Raw genomic sequence first — 23,941 nt, 5'->3', positions numbered from 1 at the left:
ATTACTAATGTTATGAAATATAATTAATTTGTTTGGAATTATATATGTTTATAAATAAAACATATTGCTTTACCAGTTCCCTTTTAATGTTTTTTATTTATTTTTTATCTTTTATTATGATTATTTATTTATTTTAACCTGATTAAAAATACACAGTAATGCAACGATGGCCAATATAGGACAAGCATGCAAATAAATAGCCGCCTTGTTTAGCAAATTGCTGCTGGACACTTTGTGGCCAGTGAGTGAATTTATACCCAGTAAATGGTAAATTGAAGTTGGGGTCTTTAATTATGTGCAGCGGAAGAGCGTGTTCAGCAGTCGGGGTGAGGGAATCGACTTAAGTGCACGAGAAAGGAGGAGAATAATGCTGCTGACTGTGTGCCCTGGAGCAATGAAGAAGTCCATACCTCAATATTGGCCCTCTGCATCATTCTGTCCCACCTCGACCCCAATTCAACCTAATGACAGCTAACACACAATTGGCAATTGGGCTTATGGGACAAGGCGACTATAGTGTAGTATATGAGGAGTGAGCGGGCTATTTTTATACACTGTATGGCTGGTTCTATTGGAGGGGGTATTGCTTTAAATCAGATAAACAAAAAATCTCAGTGGAGAGTTCATAGTGTTTGTGCTACCATGCTGTTCCTGTGGAGACAGAAAGAGGAAAAAGCAATAGTTTCTCTCAAATGTCAAATAGGAAATACAGATAACAACCAGCTAAGCCATTTTTGCAATATTTGATGCAGCGACGGGTGTATTTTTTTTTCACAAAGTGATTTCCATTTCAGACAGAATTGAGTAGTAGAGGGCTCGCCCTGCTTGCTGCTCATGAACCTGCGTCTCACAGGAAACACAGCTGATGGAGTGTCCATTTGCATGAGAGAGAGAGGTTAGAGCGATGAGAGTGGGTTTATAGGGATTGAATATTGTTTGTTCAGAGTCAGTAGGTTCATTGTTGTACACTTTTCCCTATTCTATAACCTTTTGTCTCAACATCACACTCGTCTCTAACTGTATAGGTACCTTTTATTTCAACATGCATGTGTAATTCTGAACCTGCCATTGTCGATATGTCTGAGAGCCCCGTTAAAGCACATTTGCCTTGACCCACTTGAACTCTTCTCTCATTAGCATACTTTGTTCATACCAATACCTGTATTGGCTTCTCTCCATCGTGTTCTCTCTCTTGCTCTCACACAAAGAAATCTTTAAAAAGCTACGTTATAAGTATTCTCGGTATGATCTAAAGGAAAAAGTATATGCTCTCTGCCCTTTCTCTTTGCTTATCTCACATAATGCCATGACCTTTCCAAAGACTGTCTTTAAAATTTCAAACAGTGTTGTCATTCATCTCCACTGCATACTGAGTACATCTTTTGTGTTCTATGGAGTCTATGGAATAAATGCACCATTACTGTAAATATGGAGATACAGTCCATCATAATTTTTAGTGCCATACTTTTTTTTTTTTTTTTACAGTTTGTGTACTCCTTAATATTTTTGTGAAAACCTTAATACTTTTTAAATTACCTTTCTTTCATATTTATGATCAGACTCAATTTATATTTGTATACAAAGCTAATTTGTAGACAAATATAATGGGATTTTCTTCTAAGTAAATTAGCTTTGCAAATAAGCATAATACTTAAGATCAGAAGCTCTGTAATATCATGCAAAACACAAATTCTGTCAATTGTGTCTAAACTATCAAATGCTTGTGTAAATAGTTCTTTAAGTGACATCTTGAGCCGTCCCCCTTACCACATCCATAAGAGAGCCAGCCAACAGCCTTTTGCAAAGCTCCTGGACCGTGAAGGCAAAGTCGAGTCTGGACCGTGCAGAGAGCCATGTGAATTCCAATAAGATGTATGTCAAGACAGTTGCAAGAGCCATTTAATCTTGCTCACATTCAGCTTAATCCTACTGAGGCTGATTTACGCCTGTAGGTATTGTGGGAGAGGAACTGTGAGTCATTTGCCCCAGCTCTGCACTGGCGGAATGGCGGAGACATGAAGACAGTGCACATTCTTTTGAGCCCCACAGATGAAATAAAACATGATAAAAAAAAAAGTAGACATCTGCAAGATGACTCAATTTTCACATAGGCCACTACTTTCTGACTGTCTGCATGAGATATGAGTAAAGACAGGAGCCCTATATTTAAAAATCAAATCGCTCAGACCTTCTGCAGTCCTATTTTTTTCTTTCTGGTTCTGAGGTCTGTTTTGCATGTCCGTGTCCTTGTTTTCATTGGCAATCTGAGACATGCACATGGTGGAGATAAATCCAACCATAAACACACACACACACACACACACACACACACACACACTGCTTTTGAAACAAGTCTTTTATGCTTACCATGGCTTGATCCAAACTACAGTAAAAACAGTAACATTGTAAAATATATAAAAGTTTTTATATAAAAATATTATTCATTTGTTTTACTGAGAAAGTGTTCACTGGATGTGCATTACTAAAGTGTTTACAATTTTAGTGTACTAAATAGTCTACTAAAGAAAACCTACTATTTAAAGGTACGGGGACACTCACTAAGGTTTTATCATTATTATTATTTATTTTGTTGTTGTTGTTGTTGTTTGTTGGTTTTTAAACATGTCCCTTATGCTCACCAAGTGTGCATTTTTCTTCATCCAAAATACAGTAAAAACAGTAAGAAATATTTATTCTATTTTAATATATGTTAAAATGCCATTTAGTCCTGTTATGTAATTTTTTTATTTTTTTTATTTTATTTTTTTACTTCAGTTATCACTCCAGTTCTGTATCATAATTCTTCAAAAATGTATTTGCTGGCCAAGGAACTTTAATGTTAATATCAATATTGAAAACAGTTGTGCTGCTAAATATTTTTGTGGAAACTGTACTACATTTTTTGTTTTTTTATTTTTTAGTAACGATGTGCAACACCACTGTTATCAATTTTGATCAAATTAATATATCCTTGCTGAATAAAAGTATTACATTTCTTTATTGAATTATTTAATTACTTTGTACTGAGCCTAATTCTTTAACATAAATATATATGCATTTTGTCAATATCTGATACTCTTACGACAAAAGACACTTTAAGCAGACTTTCTATCTCTTATCATTGAAAACTTCACTCACATACTGTACATGAAGAGATGGGATTAGGGAATTGGATTGTGTTCAGATAAGGATCCACAAACCCTTAGGCCCTCATTAAGAATTCAAATGTGGCTGAGTATAGGCTGAGGTGTCAACAACCTTTAGAGAATTTAATGGACAGAGAGATGGCAGACGTCAGGTGGACTAGAGGACATCTAATCAGTAGAGGATTTTCATACCTGCCTGCTGCTAATCTCATTGGCTAGATGAGAAGTGCTAAGGGTAATAGAGAAATTCTGATGACCATCTCAAAAAGCACAAATTGAACTTATAATTTAGCACCAAGAACTACTGAGGGTCAGAGACAGCCATGAAGTAAAGAAAGAAAATGGAAAGCGGTTCTCAGGGATGGAACAAATAGGTTGTCTCTCATATTTGCTGTTAACACATTGAACAAATAAGGTGGCAAGAAACATCTTAGTCTCATTAAGTCCTTCAAAAGGTCATTGTAGAGGAGCACAGCAGTGTTAAACTCAATTCAATGTCAATAAGGATTACCTTCATTGATTACAGCACAGCATGCAGTGTCAGATTAAATGAAATATGCATGCAGAAAGGATATAGGTTCAACAATTGCAGCATTTTTAGAGATATGAAATGGCCAGTGTCAGTCTTTGCCATCAGGAGTGTAATGTGTGTGTGTGTGTGTGTGTGTGTGTGCATTGTACATAATATGCATAAACCAAGAAAAATATGTCACTTGGCAGCCAGTGATCAATGTGCACTCTCATTGTATTCAAAAGGGCAGTTTTGACATTCTTTAATAACTTATTTAATCTTTCACGGGGAAAAGGTCATATGAGTGTTGAGCGAAATGAGGATGAGTAGATAATGACAGAATTTTCAGTGTAAAGGTGCGACTCAATTAGATTGGCCAAATGTAGATATGGATGAGTAATTTCTGCAGCAGCATTTTACTCAAACTGAAAGTGCACTGTGCAATGTAATTATTTTATTTTAAAAACATTTGAGCTTTTAGTAACAACTCCCAAAAATGCTACTTTAAGATCTTAATACCACTGTGAAATAAAACCTGATATATATTTGTACAATCGTGAATGTTCATACTGAAATTAATTAAAAAGTAATTCATCACCTTTTTTGCACTGGTGAAGACACTGGATGTAACTATGAATATAAACGAGGCAAAGTAAAATATGTCGTACCAAATATGCATAACGTGACATTTTATCTTATCCTCTCTGTTATTTAACAGAAATTGAATACAATAGACCATAATGTAGCTGTCATGTCTACCCTTTTCAAAAATAAAAACACAAAAAACAAATGGGAAACTTAACCTATACGTTCAATCAACAACAAAGTAGCTAGTCTGTGATCAGTGCATACAAGAGACAAAAAAGACAAAGGGGGCAGAGGACAAAGCAGAACACTTTTTCTGTTCTTCTGTTTGATTCTTGTGAAATGGTTGAGTGAACGACTCAAAGTAAATTCAGTAATGAGCTGCATGTGGGATGCTAATGAGTCTTTTTGCACTGTGTGAATTACAAATGGACAATCTGATGTGATCAATCTTTACAAAGTCTACTAATCTCCAAACATCAGTCTCAACTAACTGTTATATTTTTTCGTAACAAAGGTTGGCCATATATCTAGCATTGATCCCCATATTGCTAATCTAAGTGAACATAAACAACACACTGGTACAGTACTTGTCCTCAGAGAGACAGTGTTCAGAAGTTGATCGATAGGTTATGTGCATCACATTGCTGCAAGGAAAGGTCAGGGGGGCCCGAGTGAAATGCCAGGAGAGTTGGCCATAACCATAACCATCCATCTTGTCTTCCAGAGAACAGGGGATTGGGGTACAGACAATGACATGCTTGTGGTGTGTAATATAATGGCACTTCTATCTCTTCTGCCCCGTCTTCCTCTCGCAGAGTTAAACCAGACAGGTTCTCTGGTTTCCTCACTTAGCAGTTGAATGGTTGTGGCGTGGCACTGCTGATGTTGATGTAGTGTTATATTATTAGGTCATATTTGACAATAAGGCGGGTGCATGTCCAGGTGTCTAATTAAACTATGATTGGCCCAAGTCAAGAGTTTGATCTTAAACGAAATCAGATACAACCTCCTTTCCAGAAGCACCTTTTATATTTTGTATCTAGTTTTAAGAAAAACACCAGACACAATATACAGTCGTGGCCAAAATTTTGAGAATTACATAAATATTGGAAATTGGAAAAGTTGCTGCTTAAGTTTTTATAATAGCAATTTGCATATACTCCAGAATGTTATGAAGAGTGATCAGATGAATTGCATAGTCCTTCTTTGCCATGAAAATTAACTTAATCCCAAAAAAACCTTTCCACTGCATTTCATTGCTGTCATTAAAGGACCTGCTGAGATAATTTCAGTAGTTATCTGGTTAACTCAGGTGAGAATGTTGACGAGCACAAGGCTGGAGATCATTATGTCAGGCTGATTGGGTTAGAATGGCAGACTTGACATGTTAAAAGGAGGGTGATGCTTGAAATCATTGTTTTTCCATTGTTAACCATGGTGACCTGCAAAGAAACGTGTGCAGCCATCATTGCGTTGCATAAAAATGGCTTCACGGGCAAGGATATTGTGGCTACTAAGATTGCACCTTAATCAACAATTTATAGGATCATCAAGAACTTCAAGGAAAGAGGTTCAATTCTTGTAAAGAAGGCTTCAGGGCGTCCAAGAAAGTCCAGCAAGCGCCAGGATCGTCTCCTAAAGAAGATTCAGCTGCGGGATCGGAGAAAAGGTGAGCGCTACCATCAGTCCTGTGTCATGCCAACAGTAAAGCATCCTGACACCATTCATGTGTGGGGTTGCTTCTCATCCAAGGGAGTGGGCTCACTCACAATTCTGCCCAAAAACACAGCCATGAATAAAGAATGGTACCAAAACACCCTCCAACAGCAACTACTTCCAACAATCCAACAACAGTTTGGTGAAGAACAATGCATTTTCCAGCACAATGGAGCACCATGCCAAAAGTGATAACTAAGTGGCTCGGGGAACAGAATGTTGAAATTTTGGGTCCATGGCCTGGAAACTCCCCAGATCTTAATCCCATTGTGAATTTGTGGTCAATCCTCAAGAGGCGGGTGGACAAACTAAAACCCACTAATTCTGACAAACTCCAAGAAGTGATTATGAAAGAATGGGTTGCTATCAGTCATGATTTAGCCCAGAAGTTGATTGAGAGCATGCCCAGTCGAATTGCAGAGGTCCTGAAAAAGAAGGGCCAACACTGCAAATACTGACTCTCTGCATAAATGTCATGTAATTGTCTATAAAAGCCTTTGAAACGTATGAAGTGCTTGTAATTATATTTCAGTACATCACAGAAACAACTGAAACAAAGATCTAAAAGCAGTTTAGCAGCAAAATTTTTGAAAACTAATGTTTATGTAATTCTCAAAACTTTTGGCCACAACTGTAGTCACTAAGAATAACTCATATTGTTTTATTTATTTGTTTGTTGTTTATTTCTATATGGTTCAATATAAGACTCTTTCCTCATATAACTTTTAAACATTATTTATTATTATTACTATTTTATTATTATTTCTTTATGAGTCTATCCAGGAAGATCTCATATTCATGACGAAGTTCGATGTCTCGCCATGGGAATAAAAGATGTTAGAACTCAGGCATAAAATGTCCGATCTTCCCCAAACTTCACATGTGTGATAAGAGTCCTGGCCTGAACAGATCTGAAGGCCAATATTCCATCGGGTGTGGCAAAATGGCTCGATAGCGCCACCTATACACTTTCAACATAGCGCGCCTCAAGCTCCGTTTCACGTACATGTACAAAAATCGGTACACACATGTAACACACGAATACCTACAAAAAAGTCTCTTGGTACGAAATCCGAATCCCAACAGGAAGTCGGTTATTTAGAATTTTCTCTGCAAAATTGGCATTGTTTTTGCCATTTTCAGGGGTTGTACTTTAACGAACTCCTCCTAGAGATTTATTCAGATCAACACCAAACTTGGTCAGTTAAATCTAAAGGCCTTTGCGATGTTAAATTGCGAAGATCTTGAGGTTTCGTCAAAGGGCGTGTCCATGGCGGCCTGACAAATTTCGATGTTTCGCCATGAAAAAGGAAGTTGCTGTAACTCAGACATACAATGTCCAATCTGCCCCAAACTTCACATGTTAGATAAGACTTCTGCCCTTAACAGATCTACATGCCCATATTCAGTTATAGTCATAGCGCCACCTGCTGGCAACAGGAAGTGACATGTTTTACGCTGCGACAAACTACTCCTAGAAATCTTTTGACATTAATGTATTTTTTGTGGTCAGTCTAATCTAAAGGCCTGTGCAATGTTAAATTGTGGAGATCTTCAGTTTTTTTTAAAGGGCGTGTCCATGGCGCCATGACAAAATTTGATGTCTCGCCACAGCAAGAGAAGTTGTTGTAACTCAGGTATAAAATGTTCAATCTTCCCCAGACTCTGCATGTTCGATAAGAGTCCTGGCCTGAACACATCTGAAGGCCAATATTCCATTATAATGATAGCGCCACCTGCTGGCAACAGAAAGATTGGCACATACATGGAATAAACATTTATATATTCCACTTATATTTATGAGTTTAAATGCTTATTTCTCACCGTTCACCTATTTACTAAAGCCACTCGCTGCCGGTGAGCCCGGGTGCGAGGGCCCGTTCATCGCTGCTTGCAGCTTTAATTATTTTTATGTTTTGTGGAAGTGAGTTTATGCTTTAAATTTATGCTAACTTTATCTAACTTATTTTTAAAGCAAGAGCAGTCTTCTCATTTCAGCTGCTTCCAGTTTATTTAGCTGTCATGAAACAATTTGTAAAATTTTAGATTTGTAAAAACATATTCACTATTAAGTGTCTTCCCTCAATAAACTTCTAATTTGCCGCTTATTAATAGTTAGTAAGGTAGTTGTTAAGTTTAGGTATGGGGTTTAGTTAAAGGATCTAGAACATGCTCATGCAGAATAAGGCATTAAAGTATGCCTAATAAGTACTAATAAACAGCCAATTCGCTAGTAATATGCACACTAATATAAAACTAGTTAATTGTGAGAATTGGACCTTAAAATAAAGTGTTACTGTTGTTATCTTATTTGTTATCAAACTAATTTAATTTATTATCATAAGCATAAACACGCTGGTTTGGAGTAAAAATTGTTCTAACATTTGCTGAATATTATTCTTGTTGTCATTTACCTATAATGGTTAACAAACTGGAAATCTTGCACAGGAAATTGATTACTTAATGAGACCACCTGATTATGAAGTTATGACTGTTTTCACATTAATCTCTATTACGGAATGTCTTTGCAGTAAGAATGGCTAAGCAGTGCTGTAGCTGACCCTGCCACCACACATAATGTCCTCCAGCCTTACGTCTGTGAAGGCATGTCGGTACAGAGCATCCAATTAAAACTTAGATAAGAGGTCCTGCTGCTAGGGCTGATTGGTGGAGGCTCCTTCTGTGATCGTCTGTAGAAGATCGGTGCTTACTGGTTAGTCATTGCCTTCGATCTTTGACTCTTTGTCAAATAAATCATTTTCCCCTTTGCCCCTTGACCAGCTGGCAGGGAGTATTCCCATTTTGATGCCTTGCGTCACGGTGAAATTCACCATTAACTTGGGAATGTGACTGTGCACACCACATAACAGCCAGTGAAATCACCCCATCAAATCCAAACAGAAATAAATTTAAACACTGCAGTTGCACTGTTCACATTTTTCTGGTAATGTAAACTTTAAACAAATTTAGAGTGTAAAAACCAAATATTTACAGCTAACAATTCATGTTGCTGCTGCAACTATAAGACTTAAGCAATTTAATTTCATAATTAATTCTGTAATTATTTATGTTATAAATAATCTGTAATTATGTCCCCACTGGCTGCTACAAATGCCTCATTTACAATGGGTTTTATTGGTTTTGTCTTGTTGCGCTGGGACACACTGCATCACAGTATGGTGAGGGGTGTAAAATTTCAATCACATGCTTGAGGTATTCGGCCAGTCACAACGCACTGGATAGCTGGCCAATCAGTGCACACCTCGCTTTTCAGAACGATGAGCTTTGTAATAATAAATACATTTCAGAAAGGCAGGGAATAGAGGAGCAACACTTATGTACATTGTGTGGAAAATAATGTGTTTTTTTTTTACCTTAAACCGCATAAACACATTGCATTACACAAAATACACCAAATAATGTTCTTTTTATCAATGTCATATGACCCCTTTAAAAGATAAGAATCAGTCTGCATCTGTTAAAAAAAAAAATATATCATTTTTTTCCTGATATTATTACTACTACTACTGCAACTGAGAATTTCATTACTACCATAACTGTGAGTTATTCAACTAGAATGATTAATCAGAATCTCTATTCTTAAAGCAGCCCAGCTTTATATCTGTAAATATATGCTCTTTTATCTTACTGCCCTTAGTTTGGTCTGGGCAGGGAATTACCCAATTCATTTAAATTAAATGTCCCTTACATTAAAGGAGTAGACCTGGGATCCCCTTTGAAATTAGATTTGAAAACTGCTGAGGCTTATCTAACGAGTGACTTAATGCGTCATATGATAACCAACATGAAAGACTTAATTTACTCATCCTGGACACTAGGCTAATGAGAATATGCCTGGAGCTAACTTTTAGTTATAGTGATCACAGTATAGTAATACACATATACGTTCCGTCTTTGCTCCTCCTTTGCGTTTACGCTCCATTTTTGCGCGATTTTCTAAGATAACAGCAACAGAGGTGGCCTGGGGTGGAGTCAAATTCCTGGCCTGATTTACTGTCCCAGTCCGCCACTGGAACTCGATCTTCCCCACAGTTCTGCACTGTGAACTTCGATTGACATTCGCAATCACTACATGACACACACAAATAAGTTCAAAGGAGCTCAGGCTATAGAAGTTATTAGGGTGTTTCTTGGTTATTTAGAATTTTGCATGCAATTATGCATGCTAATGAGCCAAGCAAATTACACTTTCAGAGTTGATAGCAAGAGAAGTGATGAGCAAGATAACCAGACATCGGAATTCATTTTCATTATGCACTTGTATGAATTTTACATTTTTTAATGTCAGAATATTTCCCAAATGATTATCTGCTAATTGCAGTACAACTCACATAAATCTTTAGTGTTCTCTACTTCTATCACTCATTTTGTGTGTGTGCAGTCAACTTTCAGATTTCATTTTTCAATACAGCAGTTGCATAAAATGAGCTGCTTGCACAAATAAATAAATAAATAAATACTAAAAGCAGAGGAAGTGTATTATAAAGCTGGCACATGCTGAACAATAGCAAGTGGCTTTACAGATAAATTGGAAGATTTAATTTCAGTCTGCTGCAAGCCTTATATAATAAAATATACTGTAATATTTTTATATTTCCATTTCAGTGAACATATACAGTATATTTTGAATCCACTCTACATTATTTTTTCCTCTGAGATGGTGAATATTGCTCGAGCAGATCGATATTTCTTTTATAACTTCACAGAGCAAATGACGGCCCATATACACACACACAAACACATCAACGTCCCCTCTGGGACTGGAAATGGAGTTTTGTGTTCTTCTTCCACTTTAACACTTCAAAAACCTAAGAGGGTTTCTTGGTAAGCAGGAGGGAATGTGCACTTGGGAAACGTCATGGACTTGCATCCCAATAACTGAGGCCTGCATGTCGTATATTCAGCATATTCAGCATCTTCAGCATCTTTTGCTCACCTTACATAGATAAAATCTCCCTTGACAGTATCAGTGGAAATCAATCGTGTTTGGATGTCAGCCTGAATGGATAGACCTCTCCAATAACAAATCAATGTTGCAAACTGATAACTGAGTGGTCATCGTCTCTTCTCTTTTGTATTCTGATTGGCCATTCTATGATTACGTTGGATTTGTGGTTGCAGGTTGCTTGTTAAAATAGAATTGCTCCCTCTATAGGCAATGTGAAGCATGAAAAGTTCTGCATAAGTGCTGTCAGTCTAGGTAACAATATGCCCATTACCAAAGAGTTTTTATTTTAGTTGAACGGAGGTGGCCCATTGTTTTCTGATTGCTTGTTGTAATGGAATAGATAGTGGCTGACTATCGGGAAGGTGTAAGCATTCCATACAATCACTGGCACTGCTGAATAATGTGGATTAGAATGCTATTCTTCCCACAGAAAGATGGCATGGTGGATTTGTTGTGTAGATACTGCAAAACCACACCAGGAATCGGCTTTTCCAAAATGATTTGTTTTGAAACCTTCTGTTAAGACTGTGAAAAAGCAAGGGTGAGCGAACGATTGGGAAGGAGAGAGAGAGAGACCATGGACAGCTTAAATATTTCTGCAACAGATTAAAAAGCAAGCTGCTTTGTATTTTGACAGAAAGGGGCATTAAATATTATCTTACAACAGTGAAAATGTCAGCGTGCTTCTGGTCTGCCACTGCCAGAGTGAGAAAAGAGGATTATTGTACATATGTAAGACAATGCAGTACAGCTTTAACCCCTTATATTAGTCCAAAATACAGAGCCCACACGCCCGAGAAATCAAGAAATTTAGTTCTTCTCCGGGTTCCTTGCAGAGTCCAGGCAGACATCCAAACTAAACTGTGAAGAAGCCATCCCGTGAGTCACTGTCGCTGCGGGACGGTTTTGTTTTAGCTCTCCGCTGCTGTTCATGTTTTTTCTGTATTATGTTCAAAAGCTTCAAAGTGAGAAGAAAGTTTGGAAATGGAGTTAAGGATTTCTTGCATGTTTTTAGAATACCCCTCTGGGTTATTGTCGTTGTGCAAGGAGCTGGAAACTCTTGGGGCAAGCTCTAGATTTAGTTTGAGAAAGCATTGTGGGATGAAATTAAATCCAGTTTAATGAGATAGAGCCAATGCCCTGTAGAGCCGTCTAAACTAGTCAAAACTGCTATGTTTATAGCATGAACTCATCACGTATACAATTGGTGTTCTGTAATTCTCTGAATGAACTGCATGGGTAAATCCTGTAATTAAAGCCCAATTAAATCAAATAGAACCATTTTTTTTACATCAAAATGAGAACAACCAACTGTATAGTATTTTTATTGAATTTTTTTGTATCAAAACAAAGTTACCTGCTTCTTATGTTAATCTGACATTGTTGACTGACACTGCAGCTATCTATAATCAGATGTAGGAGAAATACCACATATAAAACCCCACAAAATCTGTAACATTTAAGTCGGGAGATGATTTTGACACTACAAGATGAGCAGCGTGTAGTAGTTTAACTAAATAAAGATCAAGTGTCCAGTGAACTGTGAGAAGGTACTCACCCAGACCGTGAAGGGTGGCTCCACTCCTGTCCCTACAGCGTTTGTATCCGATCGTCTTATAGCGTCAGTCAGGATGTTGGATTCTCAGTTTGGTCTCAAGTGGAGGAATGCAGCTCCCACCCGCTCAGCCCCCCGTTGTACCTTCTCCGCGGTGATCTCACACGGGTTCACAAGGCAGTCAAAGGGGTAATCCAGGCATTGTATTGATGCTCCGAAGAGAGTGCCCTTTATGGGTGCATTTGAAATGTTTGATAGCCATTAGTTTCTTTTTCTCGATTAAAGATTTAAAAACTGGATGCAGGAACTTTAAGACCAGTTCTTTTAGAATGCAAAGTCCCAGAAATAAATTTTTTGTCCAAGCAGGATAGAAGGAATTCGGGTCCTCGTGAACAATGTGTGATCTTCCCAAACAAGTAGGATCACATCAGATTACAATCAGACAGATAAATCCATAAAAAGCTGTTCTCTCCTTTTAACTCATTTGCATTATCCAGCTTCTTCCAAGTAGAAAAACTGCACCTGCCACGGTTAATTTGTGACATCCACTCTCTCGCTCTCTCTTTCTCTGTGTTTTAGTGTGTGTGCCAGATTGCTAGAGCTAGACTTTAGCTGCCCATGCTGTAGTCATCACTCACTGCCAAGCCCCAAAACGGTGAGCCTCTCGCAGAGAGCTACTCCAAGTCTTTCAGGAAAGCATCTCTTTCTTTTCAACGAGCTCTGTCCAACTGAGACCAGAGGCCACGCCTCTTTCACTCTGATTGGCTGAGCTGCAGCAGGCAGCGATGTGACAAGGAAAGAAGAGAGTGAGCGAGAGAGAGAGAGAGAGAGAGAGAGAGAGAGAGAGAGAGAGAGAGAGAGAGAGGATAGACCAGACTCTGTGAGCCCTGGAGGGACAGGGTGGCTAATGAAAGCGAAAATGCTTTTCTCCCAATGCTTTAGCCAAATTTGTCTGCTACAAATTTGTTGTGACTCCTGGCAAACTGAATTCATACTGACAAAGTCTCCAGTTTCTTAAGAGACATGTATCTTGTTTTTCATACAATAAAGCCAAAAGTCAGTTCTTGTCAGCCTAGTACCCTGTTACTGCCAGATATCTTGGGAATATTGAAGGAAATGCTAAAACTTGTACATCTCAATCTGATGTGGAAATAGTGCACTTGAAAAAGGGATGACATAATCCACATATTTTTTATGGGAAATTGCATTTGATCTTGTGCAGTAACAGTTAAAGGGCTTTCCCAAAACTAGATGTAAAATTGGGATGTTGATGTGTACATTGTTGCCTATAAAAGCAAAGATTAAATTAACTTTTTCTCTCTCCAAAGAAAAATACATGCATTTCTATGGAAGCTTATTTCTGCCTCAGAAAAATAAAATAAAAATAAAAATACGGTCATATAAGGTTATTATGTTACATTCCAAAGTCCAGTACAAAGTCACAAAGTCAAACAGTACAAAGTCACATTGTGAAACTGGAATTATGCAATAATTATACAAAATTAAACAATGTCACATTAAGGTCATTATAGCCTTATTTATTAACTTTTTTTTTTTAATTATTATTCTAAATCGATGCTTGGCTAAAATATTAGCATAGCATACGCATATTTCATACTGTACATTAAATTAAATTACATTTATCAGACACTTTTATCCAAAGCGACTTACAGTGCATTTAGGCTATCAATTTTTACCTATCATGTGTTCCCAGGGAATCAAACCCCCAACCTTGCGCTTGATAGCGCAATCCTCTACCAATTGAGCTACAGGAACACTAGCCATTAATTAGCATTAACATTAGCCAGTAATTACCAGTCCAGTTTTTTTTTGACCAGAGCTTACATTATGTATGGTTGACAGCTATTCTTATTCATCCTACCTGACTGCTTACATAAGTGTAACTGACCATACACTGACCAAACTGTTTTTTGTAATATACCTGCCATACAATTGTCAATTTGAATATTGTCATTCCTTACCTACTTATTTGTATTTTTTCTTTCTTTTATTACCGTATTTTTCGGACTATAAGTCGCACCTGAGTATAAGTCGCATCAGTCCAAAAATACGTCATGATGAAGGAAAAAAAACATCTATAAGTCGCACTGGACTATAAGTCGCATTTATTTAGAACCAAGAGAAAACATTACCATCTCCAGCCGCGAGAGGGCGCTCTATGTTTTCATTGTAAACTACAGGAGCACTGAGCAGCATAGAGCGCCCTCTCGCGGCTGTAGACGGTAATGTTTTCTCTTGGTTCAGGTCTCTTAGTTCATTTCTCTTGATTCATGTCAAATTAATTTTGATAAATAAGTCGCACCTGACTATAAGTCGCATGACCAGCCAAACTATGAAAAAAAGTGTGACTTATAGTCCGGAAAATACGGTATGTGTTTTTTGTTCTGTCGCTGTCCTTCTGTTGCACTGCGGAGCTTCTAACACAAAAACAAATTCCTTGTATGTATAAACATACAGTACCTGGCAATAATGCTCATTCTGATTCTGATTCTGATTCTGACTGAGCTTTTCCATTTTCCCAACTGGAACATCTTCTGCATATCAATTGTCTCCTCTGCCTGGGCTGGAGAAAAATAAGATAGGTCTCTGTTTGTGCCAGAAGCCTTGCATTTCTATTTGCTTTGTAAACCTTGCCACTCTTGTGCAGCTGCACAGCTCTCAGTCTAAAGAAAAGTCAGCAAAGTTAAAACAAAAGTGCTGAAGCAAGCTAAGGTAGTGTATTGACAGCTATAGGGTAAGATGAGTCAAGATGCACCCACCAGATTAGACCTTTCATTAGCGTCTTGGTCATATATGTCTGAACATCTAATTTTGTGAGATTCATTCTATACAAAGACATTGCTGTAGCGCTGTATAACTGATATAGGATTATGTTTTATTACACCCCCACCCCCCAACCCCTTTTTATTTGAAATATTTCCAAACGTGTTAACTGTAGTATAAAATATCTCGATTCTCAAATATGTCTAGCCTTTAACTGCGTTTTGTACCTTTATAGATTCTTATTTGATCAATAAATGGTGATGGGCAAAGTAGACTATAGTGTAATCTATACCTACACATAAAACCCTGACTTTTTACTTAAGTGCCAGATATGGGTGTCATGCCATAAAATATTTTTAATACGACTGAATTTGCATTTGATGTGAATTTTAATAACATTATTGTAAGTTACTTATTATAACACTTTCATTTTACAGAGAGTAAGGCAAATTATCAAAGAACATTTTCATTCAGTCTAGCCAGAGTTCAGGCACTCTCAAATACTCCCATTATAATCACTTAAGCTTTTTACATTGTGAAATAAATATATTACTTACATTCGTACACATATATGCACTTTGTTGTTTCTGATGAGAGAATTCCCCAGATAATTCAGTCAGCAAGCCACGTTTCAGCGATGACTCGTCTGAAGGTCTTTGATTGGCCTTTGCATTCATAATCTTAACAGAATCGTGTGTGATTCGTTATAATGCTGTGCTATACAAACACATCAGTCTCTGGCTCAGCGCCAGCCATGCAGCGAGCGCAGATGTGGATCTTAGAGCTGATGCTGTGCTGCACTAGACACAAATTTTTTAATATTTGTAAAAAATATTATTCAGCAATTTTTTTGTCTTTTGGGATTTGCATTAAAAATCAACATGGCTCAGAAATGGGCATATTATACAAATATAATATAGGTTAAACAATTTTTGTTTTAAACATTTTTTGTTTAATCTATTTTAACACAATTAGAGAATTATTATAACATCTCAAATAACTAAAATAAATAAAGTGTGTTTTTGCATAATTCTTTAGAAGAGTTTGACAGGAGTCGCACATGTAATTCTTGCCTTCAGCCATTTAGTTGGACTGTAATTTGCAGCTGTGTTAGAAAATGTAAGAAAAACAGCATCAATGCATAATTATGTAAAAAAAAAAAAAAAGACTTTAAAAAACTTGCACTTACAACTTGTAAGTTACAAGGGAGAAAGCCTGTCCATCATTCTGCAATAACAGTTAAGACTTTCTGTTCCACGCGTGAACCGGTTCATTCTGAAGAATGAAGTTTGAAAGCACTTGTTGTATGCACGAAACTTACTTTTAGTGTTAGGTAACGTTAAGTGCCTATTACCAACATAATCCAATCTGAAATACATTGTTCAACCGGACATAATAACTGTTATTTGTGTTTGCACAACTATCTGTTTCTGCTTCTTTATCATATTTATAGTGTGTGATTTATAAATTACCTTATATCCTACATAACATATTTTTATTTTGGACATCTGGTCACTTTATATATTATATCAGAACATTATATAACTGTTTAAGCCTACTATAAATACTAAAATACGCTAAAACATGTGTCCTGTATCATAGCTACATGAATGACCTTTGAGGCAAAAAAAACCCGCGCGTCAAAATAAGTTACACTGAGTGGAGCTGGTGACCGATCCAAGATGGCGGCTCCACGGCTCGACCGTGCTAGGCAGTGGCGTTCGATAGGATGTCTACCAATATGATGTCTTTGTAAAAGGGCACCTGTAGAACACATCATCCTCTTTTTTTTGTCTGAGGAGACATGGGCATGATACCGAAGCATGGCACAGAGACGCAGTGTCTCATCCCTATTCTCAGGGAACCATCAGGGAACCAATAACTACACGATTAATTGTAGGCCTATTTATTTAAATAACGAAAAAGAAAAAAAAAAGACATTTCTGAATAAAATAATTTTATAGCTGTTATATCTAATTTGGCATTTTCAGTAAACATATGCCTGTAACATTTTTCTTATTAGCATATTTTGCCTATTATTACTAAGTTACCTTTATTATTAAATTAATATTACAATGAATTTGCCCCGCAATAATTTCATTGCGCATCACATAACTGACGCGCTGCAAGTATTATAAAGATTAAGCTATCTTATTCCTTATTGAAAATGTTTTTAAAAAGGTCTTTCAAAACAGGTTTATTATACAATGAGTTATAGTTTTTAATTAAAATGATTAACTCACTAACTGCAATCATCAATGAAAAAGCTTTAGGCTATCTCGAGCATAGACTTAAAAAATACTGTCCTTTCTTTATTTAATTATTTTCCACCAACCTATGTTTGGGCCACAGAAGAGATATTAAGGGAGTACATTAAAACATTTAGCTATATAGGTTACCCTTATCAGCATATGAAGTAGATTCGTTTGAGAGAATATGCGCAGTAATGCAGAGTCAGATGCCAAAAGCGCCGTCAGTTTTTACTTTCACCTTCTAGTGAAACAACTGAGATTAAGAGGTTGACATCCATTGGCTTGCCTTCCTGGACAAAAACAACTATTTACAATATTGCAACGTACCTGTATCCAACCCCCCCAACCCACCGCCCTTATGATCATGGTTGGGGGCCTCGGCCCCCTCTCAAGCTTTCACGAGACATCACAGAGATATTTCTCCGTTATGGGAACTCCTTCCCTTCCAACCTTTCCTGAAGTCCTATTAGCTCACGCCAGTCAGTATGCATTGACGCGAAGTATGCAACCGCATGCAAATACAGACGAGCTCGGGAGGCAGTATAAAATTCGGTGCATGCAACAATTACATCAGAATCTTCTACTTCACATGTTGAATTCACTATGGAAACTATCTGCAAAATCTGTGCGGGACCAATAGAGCCGCCTGATCAGCATGACTACTGCGTCGTCTGCCTGGGCCTGGCCCATGCCAAGGCGGCGGTGGACGAGTCCAACTGCGAGCATTGCATGGACCTGCCGGCCCGCCTGCTCCATATCCTATTCGGGATGAGGCCCACTGCTGCCAGCATGCCGCAGGTGGGTCCTTTCCCTCCCAGTAACAGGTGCGTCGTCTTGCCTCTTAGCCTACCCCAGCAGTCACCCTGTTCCCTGGTCTCCCTCCCCGTGGCCAGCTTCTGCCCTCCTCACAATATCGCAGAGTTTGTGTCCTTTAGCCAGGAGCAGGGGGATGAAACTATGTCCATTTCGGCCTCTGAGAGGGAGGATTGGGAGGGATCTGAGCACCTCTAGGAGGAGCTCATGAGGGTTCTGTCAAGGGCTGTCCAGGAGTTGGAGCTTACCTGGAGTCCTCCAGAGGAGACTGTCAGGAGTAAGCTTGACTCCTGGTATTTCAGGTCCACCCAGAAAGCTGACTCGAGGTAGTCAGTCCCCTTCTTCCCTGACGTGCATGAGCAGCTGGTGAAGACATGGTCTGCGCCCCAATCAGAGCGTGTCCACTCTGCCACACAGGCCATGTTTTTCTATGTGGATTGGGTGGAGGCCCATATGTACGTGCACTCTCCCCCCGTCTAGGAGAACGTTGCTGTGCACCCGTGTCCTGCAGCAGCCAAGACTCTAGGCTCGGAAATCAAGCTGTGCAGGACTACCGACCACCTTGCCAATAAAGCATATGCATCTGATGGTGAAGCGGCTTCCGTGCTGCGTGCCATGGTGGTGCTGCAGGTTTTTCAGGCGAAGCTTCTACAGGCGGTGGAGGCGGAGGCCTCATGGCAGAGGCTATTAAGGATCTGCGCGTGGCAACGGACTTTGCGCTGATGGCGACAAAGCGAGCGGTCCAGGCTGTGGGTAAGGCCATGGGGATTATGTTGTTCCTTTAGAGGCACCTTTAGTTAAATCTGGCTGACCTCAAGGATGCTGACCGTAAAGTGCTGCTGAACGCTCCAGTGACTCCCTCCGGCGTTTTTGGTGACGCCGTAGAGTCCATTACTGAGCGCTTCGTGGAGTCTCATAAGCGCACCAAAGCTATGAGTCACGTGATGTCGTGATGCGCTTTCCAGCAGCAGATGGCGAGCACCTGGCTATTCTCAGTGGAGGGATAACCCCAGGCCAGCTATCGCCATTGTGACTGCTACTGCTCCTCGCCAGGAGCCGGATGTCCGGAGGAGGGCGTGGGGTCCCGGAAGGAAACGGCAGGGCACCGGAGGAGCCTGCGACGTGACTCTTGCCCGCCGCTGGCTGCTAAGCCTTTGTCCTGATGGTCTGAAGAGAGGAAGAGAGTTCGTGAGCAGCCCTGCTCCCAAGCGCCACAGGTTCATGTTTGTGTGTTGGATGTTCATTCAATAAAAATGCATACATTCTCATTCCTCCTCACTCAGTCAATGTGGTGCTGCTCGTCCCGCCTCAGAGCAGTGCAGAGCTATAGAGGGCACATTGTTGTGGACAATTTATTTTCTTTTTTTCATTCTTTTCTTTTTATTGAAAAAATATTCTAGGATTCTTTGGTGGCTAGAAAGAAGGTATTTATTTTGAACTTGCAAAACCAACAATGTCAGTTCTTTTTGCTGTTACTTTGGATCAACTTGGATAAAAGTGTTTTTTTCTTTTAAAAAAAATATATATACATGGATTATATTTTTATATTATTTATATCTACTTTGCCTGAAAAAAAAAACTGTATCTTTCTACTGAAAATAATAAAGTTTGATTTGTTTAAGCCTTTAAATATGCTAATTGTCAAAAAGTACTTGACCTGCATTTTAAAACTTTTCTTTTAAAATCGCCAAAAGCAAATAAAAGATATAAAAAGCTGGCTTTGAGTGGCAGTTTCAGTCACCACTGTCTGACAGTTTGAACAAAGCCCTAATTAAAAGATCGTTAACGTGACCATGCCTTCATAACAACATTTGCAATAATATTCTCTGCATTAACTCCCTTCTATTTGAAGCGTAATGGTCCGTCTCAGCATGCAGGGTTATATTGTCACATTAACGGCACAGGCTTTGCTTCAATAGTGATACCTGGAATAGAATTGGTTCAGCTTTCACAACTTCAATGTCACGACGGTGAGGCAAAGACAATTAAGGTGTATAAATATGTAAATATGGGAGGACACCTCACCAGGAGTCAGGTAATGACATTTTCAGCCCCGGTTTGGTTTATTCCCCAGTCGTCCCAAATTAGAAACCTTAATGAGGACCAATAGTCCACAGATGGTCAAACTCTAGGGTACATGAGTCTCCTGATCTCCTTCTGCTTCTTGCAGCATCACTTTTACGTGCCAACAATGCATTTACCTTGCCAGCTGCTGCATGCTCAAGGGGGTAATCATTACCTTGAGTAGAAGGTCAATCCATGGCAGCGTTTGCCAGGAAGATCATGGCCCAGGCTGCGTTTGGAGACTGGCAAACTGGACAACAAGGGTGATTCATCTTTGGGGGCGAGGGGGCAGATACTCCCCATCGCTATTTGTCTTGTGACGTTGACATATAAAAAACACTCAGAGGGCACAATCTCAGGAAAGAAACCTGGCGGACGTCCACAGTCAGTCTGGACATGAGAACTCCTGATGTCTTTTCTCTCTTTCTGTGCATCTCTTTTGCATCAGGACTTGTTTTGTTAAGCGTTACTTCACAGATTCATTAGATAATTTATGTTTGTTGAAAATTTGAAAGATGAATATGGATTAATTTAATTGTGCTAATGTCATAACACTGATCTGTAGCATTTACAGGAAACCTGAAAGAATGCGATCAGCATATGTCAGGGCCATTGCTGTGACTCATGGGGAATAAATCTAATTTGAAATCTCTTGTTAACCTATGATCAAATTGTTGTTATTGTTGTTGTTCCAAGCATATGAGCCTGGGAATAATATTTTCATCATAATCATTTTGAGTTAAATAAGACTAGACTCCAGAACAATGTCTTTTATGCTAGCATACAAAATGTCAGAATTGCCTAGACTGCGTATTTGTTCTGAAGTCAGAAAGGTCTGTCTGCTTGCAGATATGCCAATCACACTCTCTTCTGTGACTGTGACTCTGGACATATCACATTATTCACATATATTTTCCATGTTCTGTGTGAATATCATAACTGATTGAACATACTGACACTGTAGACAAATGGGTGGAAGGAAACAAATTGACATTTAACTAATAAAACCCAGCAGAAAATTGTATAATTGTATATCTCCTTGAATATTAACATAGATAAGATTTTAACTGCCTCATTTTTTTTCTGTCTGTACTTCAAGCTTGCTTGTTTATTCGTTCATTATTTTCACATGGAAGTAAAATAGTTGCAAAACTTAAGACCTTATAGATTAAGATTGTAGTAGAATTGTAGAAGTGTTTGTGTGTTGAAATGCACAGTCTCTGATAGGAAGTTAACATTTGTAACAACAAATTCTGAATCTGAAGTCACACATACCACCACAAGTAATGACACTCAAAAATACAGCGACAGATTAAAAAGATATGGCAAATACCAAATTTTATTGCTTTTGTATTTTATAAAAACTATATATAAAATATACAAAATAAGAAAAATAATATATTTTTTTCTTTTTATAGTGCTTATTATGTTCACAAAATGTACAGAACTTTGGTACAATGCTTGTTGTTTTAAATTGTGCTTTATAAATAAACGTGAGCTTGAACTCGAACAAAATTACTACAGCTATAATGAAAATTAGAACAAAAATGAAAAATATCAAAATAAAAACGTATTCAGAATTATAACAAAAACTAATCTAAATAATACTAAAATAACACTATTTTCACTTTACAACCTTACAACGTATCAATTCTGTATCTTCGCCTCTTGAATTTTGCAACACCTTTATTGTTTCTTGTTTGTGTGCTGTCTCAGCAACATCTTATGCAGAGCTTTGTGTTTTCTCCAGCTAATTGGTGAAGGGGTAACACCTTGTATGTGAGGGGAGAGGAAGTCTCACATTTTGTCAAACATCTGGCTTGTATTACTGCTTACATATGGCTAAAGAACATCAACCAGTAAGTGCATTACCTGCCTTAAAGAGTATGTGTATATAGTGGAACATCTATTCTACATACCTGCATACTGTTAGCCTAAACAAAAAAACACTGAGTATAAAATATTTATTTGTATACACATGATTTTCATATGTGGTAATTATTTAGAGATTCCTAAATCTAACTAAATAGGGGATCTTTAATTTTCCAGCAGTACTTGAGCATGATCTTTTATCAAGTGCTATTTCTCAGAACTATTGTCTATCCTCTAATAAAGAGCAGTCATACTGTTTGGAGATAATTTTTTGAGCTATTTAACTCAGTGGGAAACATTTTGCAGTAGTAATTGAGAAATGACATGCACATGTTTATGAAATTCAATTGCTTGGATATAACCCACATACAGTTTCTTTTCTTGTGAATTGTTAAAGAGATTTGAGTATGTGTGAGAGCATGTACATGCCTGTATAACATATGAAGCTTGTATATGGCATTTTATATTTATCTGCATAGATGTGGACACAGTGTGTGGATTTGTTCTTAGAAAAGAAGCTTATGTCTAAGCCCTGCTTCACACCATTTTAAAATAGCAAGGACATTTTATTAAGCATAATAACAATATGCTGAAAATACTATGGTTGCAAATGCTTGAGTGACAATTTGTCATGTCAAATACAGTCTGCTGTTAAGCCTTACAGAAAACGTGGAGATATTGTGTGTGGATTTTCTTTTCTAAATCTGAAAACTGACTTGCATCGGGTTTCCATGGCTATCACAAGGGCCAAGACTGCTTTGAAGGCAAACAAATGCATAACACTGAAGATGCCAATGCATAACATAGATTTCTCATGTCACAAAGAGGCTCTTATCTTTTAAAGGCTTCATTCAATTCAATTCAAGTTCATTTGTATAGCACTTTTCATGATATAAATCGTTGCAAAGCAGCTTTACAGAAAATTAAGTTTCTACAATATGACTATGTCAGTTAATGTAACTACATATGGCAGAAATACACACAAAAATTAAAGATGTAATCAAACAGATGATGAACACTATTAACAGCAATCATTAGCAAAAGTTCTGTATGTTGTATCAGGGCTGGCATTATCTGAGGTCCTCTAAAGGGTTGGAGTCATCTCCTCTCAGGTGTTTCGGATCTAGACTGAAGTGACAACAAACAGAAAGGGACTACACTCATCTGTTCTAAAGAAAATTGTGATTTTCATGTTCTTCAGGACTTGTGTCTCCAGTAATATAATGGTATAAGATGGTATCTTCCTTTCACTGTGAACACAATTTTCCCAGTACCTTTTCAGGGGCTATGATAAACCACAGCATATGCAGTTTGATTTTGCTTTATAGTGTGTTTGACTGACCAACTAGCATTATGAATAAAGTGTCCAAAAATGTCTTGGTTGCCAATTCCTTGTGCACATTAAGAATTATTTAGGTTTAGAAAATAGGTCATTACACTGTATGTGTTTTGTTATGTTTATACCTAAATCTGGACCCCCCCCCCCCACACCCACCCCACTCCCTTTGTTCTTCTTCATCTTCTTCTTTCTTTTTTTCTTTTTTCTTTTTTTTTATATGAAACTGTAGTTCTGCTTATGGAGACATTCCAGTCATCTGGGTACAGATTTGCCTCCCAGCATTGCCACCAATTTCCGTAAAGGAACAAGCATTTGTGACAAAATTTCTCAGA

General features: G+C 38.0%; 1 protein-coding gene across 1 annotated transcript in view; it reads right to left on the bottom strand.

Moving 5' to 3' along the window:
* The window catches only part of LOC132096347 (BMP/retinoic acid-inducible neural-specific protein 3-like), a 111,429-nt gene extending 98,260 nt beyond the window's left edge, over positions 1–13,169 (bottom strand). The window contains exon 1 of the mRNA XM_059501639.1: positions 12,489–13,169. The gene's annotated coding sequence lies outside the window, so the exon portion shown is untranslated. The remainder of the gene's footprint in view (positions 1–12,488) is intronic.
* Between the last annotated feature and the right edge of the window lie 10,772 nt (positions 13,170–23,941).

The sequence above is a fragment of the Carassius carassius genome, chromosome 20, assembly GCF_963082965.1.
Source record: "Carassius carassius chromosome 20, fCarCar2.1, whole genome shotgun sequence".
In the NCBI taxonomy this organism is placed as follows: domain Eukaryota; kingdom Metazoa; phylum Chordata; class Actinopteri; order Cypriniformes; family Cyprinidae; genus Carassius; species Carassius carassius.
The sequence above is the reverse complement of the archived record's forward strand: the minus strand, read 5'-3'. Positions and strand labels throughout refer to the sequence as shown.